At 36.6% G+C, this 4908-nt stretch overlaps 1 pseudogene; it reads left to right on the top strand.

Moving 5' to 3' along the window:
• Nucleotides 1-536: 536 nt before the first annotated feature.
• LOC123936862 lies at nt 537-1306 on the top strand (annotated as a pseudogene).
• Nucleotides 1307-4908: the final 3602 nt, after the last annotated feature.

The following is a 4908-nucleotide window of genomic DNA, read 5'->3' as shown; positions in this document are numbered from 1 at the left end:
TAATAATTAAAATTTCATAATGATAAAATATATTTGTTTATAAAACGAAAGGAGTAAATTCCAAGACAACAGACTATAAGCCTTATTAAGTTTAGAATTCTAGGTTTTCAATAATTTCAAAAAACTGCTCTTTTTTTTTAAGATTTTTATTTATTTATTTGACAGAGATCACAAGTAGGCAGAGAGACAGGCAGAGAGAGTGAGATGGAAGCAGGCTCCCTTCAGAGCAGAGAGCCGGATGTGGGACTCGATCCCAGGACCCTGAGATCATGACCTGAGCTGAAGGCAGTGGCCTAAACCACTGAGCCACGCAGGTGCCCCAAAAAACTGCTCCTTTTAATCTTTCCAATAGAAGACTAAGGTACAGACAAGTCCAAATATCAGTAAGAAAATATCTAATTTCTCCCCTATAATGGGCCCAATGTCAGTACAGAAGAATGGCCTAACTGGTTCAGCTATAGGCACTACTTCTTGCATTGATATGCTGTCATTGTGTAATCTAAATCCAGGTTGACCTGATTACTTGTCTATCTAAAATGATAGAAACTTCTACCCAGAGTCACTGCTGCAACCATTTTAGCATTTTGTCAGAAACATCTGTACCACAAGGAAGAGACCTTGCTGAGTTCCCTATGGACCCTGTCCAGAAGATAAAGCTATTCATTGGAAACCTGCCCAAGGAGGCCACAAACCAGATCGCTCACTCTTTGAGCAGTATGGGAAGGTGCTGGAATGTGACTCATTAAAAACTACCACCTGGGGTGGGGGGGGGGGGCGTGCCTGGGTGGCTTAGTCAGTTAAGACCCTGACTTTTCCTTTCTGCTCAGGTCATGATTTCAAAGTCCTAGGATGGAGCCCTGCCTCCATTTCACACTGGAGTCTGCTTGGCATTCTCTCTCCCTTTCCTTCTGCCCTCCTCCACTCCAACTCTCTCTCTCTCTCTCTCTCTCAGATAAATAAATAAATAAGAACTACAGCTTTGGACACACAGAGGAAAAGGAGGCAGCTGAGGAACCATAAGCAACCTGAGCCCTACAAGCTGCACAGGGGAACATCAACGTGAAAGCCAATAAGAATGAGAGTAAGACCTCCACAGAGTTGCATGTGAGTAGCACTGGTCCCACCTGTATTAAAAAATAGCTTCAGGCCAAATTTGAGGCATATGGTCCAGTCATCAAATGTAACATTGTGAGAGATTATGCCTTCCCACACATGGAGCAGACAGAGGATGCAGTGGAGGCCATCAGGGGCCTTGACAACACAGAGTTTCAAGGTGGGATATGTGCAGGCTGAAATTTGGAGCTAAAGTTGTACATAAGAATACATACACTCTTCATGGTATTCTGTCTCTGGGACATTCTTGGCTCTGTAAGTTCAGTCCCTCTGCAACTGTGGACCTTAATATACCTTGCTAAACTCAGACCACCTCTTCCTTTCCTCTCTTCTGCCCATTTTTTCTGTTCTTCATGTTCTTCAATACTTCTGTAATTTCCCATTTATGTTCTGTTCTCCCAGCAGGCATCATTGTGTGCTGAAACTGTGGTGGGGGTTGTGCTGGCTCCCCGCCTCCTGCTGCCATTGGGTGTTGGACTTGGGAATGACTTTGGTGAGAGTATCACTGCTCTTGAGTCTTTTGGGCCCAAAGGCTTGGCTTGTGGTGGGTAGACACACAGAGTTTGGATCACTTTTTTTTTTTTCCCTGGTGAAATAAATGGTTTTTCAACATAGAAAAGAAAATGATAGCAAACATCTGCAAAAGAATTTTGATTAGTTAATAGGTTTGTTAACCACTTACTAGGTGTCTTAGGCTGTTAAAAATATCAGGAACACAAAAGAAGTATAAGATGTGGTAAATGTTCTCTGGAAACTTACACTCTAGTTGAAAAAAAAAAACTCGCATATGTAAATCAAAAAGTAGACAATAATTAAATCCTCAACAGATTAAAAATAATCACAAATGTGATTTGAGTTCAGATAAAGACATATCTCTGTGACAATCCTCATTGTTTATTAATTACCACATGTAAATTTTACATTAGTTTCTTCCTAACACTTTTAGAGTATATCATGGTTTAGAGACCAATGTTTTACAAGCAGAAGACTTCAAGTACAACTACTCTTCTCTTCATTGTGTTACACTTGTTGTCATCTGGTGTTACAGTTAGTTCAAAATTATTTAAGAGAATTTGAAAGCTTTATTGATTTCTCCTCAGCTTTGGATCATTTGTGGTATATTCTGTATGAGATAAAGATTTTTGGTTACTGATGTTCATACAAAATATCTTATTTAACACCACTACCAGAGTCAGATCAGGTCACAAATTCTGAAAAATCAGACACAATTTGGAAAAGCACATATTTCTTAATAACTTTTGTATAATTTAGATATTTGGCTTATACCATATAAAATAGGATATACTCCAAACTTCTGTTAATATAGTGCAATTATTATAAATCACAAGTGACATTGAAAGAAAACTTATTTTTTTATAATGATAAATAGAGACTTTTATTTTTAGTGAAGATGGGAAACTGCTTATAGCTTCTTTAAAGTATTTTCAGATCACAATCATATTAGCCTCAATCTAGGGGGTGGAACTTTGGAGATTTAAGCAAAACTTCATTAAAATTCTGAAACACAGGGGTGTCTGGGTGGCTCAGTGGGTTAAAGCCTCTGCCTTCAGCTCAGGTCATGATCCCAGGGTCCTGGGATCAAGCCCCACATCAGGCTCTCTGCTCAGCAGGGAGCCTGCTTCCTCCTCTCTCCCTGCCTGCCTCTCTGACTAGTTGCAATCTCTGTCTATCAAATAAATAAATAAAATCTTTAAAAAAAAATTCTGAAACACATTCATAAATATTTCTTGAGAAATATCCTTGCCCTGCTCACAGGTCATGATGCAGTGGCTTTCTCCACCTCATGGACAAATAAATATATGCTGAGCCTTGTCTCAGATCCTTAATTTTCACAAAGAAATGTCAACTGCATTGTGTATTTCTTGGATTCTGAAGTATTTGTGGACAAGCATTCATCTGTGACTATAAAGACAGACGACTCATAAATATATGAAAAAGTTAAAATGCAGATGAAAAACAAAATGTATAACATATATGACAAAATATTAACATATTGACTAAATTAAGAATTTTTAAATACTGCATTAAGAATTTTCTTAAGATAAAGCTTTTATACACCAAAGGAAACTGTCAACAAAACAAAAAGGCAATCTACTGAATGAGAGAAGATATTTGCAAAAGATATATCCAATAAGGAGTTAATATTCAACATATATAAAGAACTCCTACAACTCAACACCAAGAAAACAAACAATACAATTAAAAAATGGGCAAGAGGGCCTGAATAGAGATTTTTCCAAAGGAGACCTATAGATGGCCAACAGACACATGAAAAGATGGTCAACATCACTAGTCAACAGGGAAATGCAAATTAAAACCACAATGAGATATCACCCCATATCTGTCATGACTTATATCAAAAAATAATAAAAATAAATAAGAAATAACAAGCATTGGCAAGGATGTGGAGAAAAGGGAATTCCTGTGCAAATGTAAATTTGTGCAGCCTCTATAGAAAACAGTATGAAGTTTCCTTAAAAATTTAAAAATAGAACTACCATATGACCTAGCATCTCTACTGGTTATTCATCTGAAGAAAACAAAGATATTAATTTGAAAAGATACAGGCACCCCTATGGTCACTGAAACATTATTTATAATAGCCAAGATATGGAAACAACTTAAACGGGGCACTTGTGTGGCTCAGTGGGTTAAGCCTCTGCCTTCGGCTCAGGTCATGATATCAGGGTCCTGGGATTGAGCCCCACATCAGGCTCTCTGCTCAGCGGGGAGCCTGCTTCTCTCTCTTTGCCTGTCTTTCCATCTACTTGTGATCTCTCTCTCTGTGTCTAATAAATAAATTAAAAAAAAAAAACCGAAGTGTGCAATGATAGATGAATGGATAAGGTGTGGTGTGTATATATTATATATGTATATAATATATATTTTATATGTATAATATATAAATAAATTATATATATAAATATAATTTACACACACACACTGAAACATGATTCAGCCATAAAAAAGAATGAGATCTTGCTGTTTGCAATGACATGGATGGAACCAGACACTTATAATGCTAAGTGAAATAAGTCAATCAGAGAAAGATGCATACCATATGATTTCACCTATGTGGAATTTAAGGGAAAAAAATTAAATTAAAAAAAAAAGGAAAGGGAGAGAGAGAGAGACAAACCAAGAAACGGCCACTTAACTATGGAGAACAAATTGATGGTTACCAGAGAGGAGGCAGGTGGGGAATAGATTAAATAGGTGATGGGGATTAATGAATGCACTTGTGATGAGCCCTGGGTGAAGTATAGAATTGTTAAATCACTATATTGTACACCTGAAACTAATATAACATTGTATATTAATTGTACTAGAACTAAAATTTAAAACTTAATTAATAAAAAAGGTGTTATACACATACATACACACACACAGTGGAGTATTATTCAGCCATATAAAAGAATTAAATCTTTGCCATTCATGAAAACATGGATGGACCTAGAGGGCACTGTGCTGAGTGAAATAAATCAGACAAATAGACAAATACCATGTGATTTCACTTACATGAGGAACCTTAAAAAATAAACAAACAAAACAAAACAGAAACAAATTCATAAATACAGAGAATTAGTGATTACCAGAGAGGGGCAGGAATCGGCCAAATAGGTGAAAAGGATTAAGAGATACAAACTTCCATTTATGAAATATGTGCATCACAGCATAGGGAATATAGCCAAAAATATTATAATAACTTTGTATGATGACAAATGGTAACTAGACATCATGGTGATGATTTTATAATATATATAAATGTCAAAT

This window comes from Meles meles, chromosome 2 (genome assembly GCF_922984935.1).
Source record: "Meles meles chromosome 2, mMelMel3.1 paternal haplotype, whole genome shotgun sequence".
Lineage (NCBI taxonomy): Eukaryota > Metazoa > Chordata > Mammalia > Carnivora > Mustelidae > Meles > Meles meles.
The sequence above is the reverse complement of the archived record's forward strand: the minus strand, read 5'-3'. Positions and strand labels throughout refer to the sequence as shown.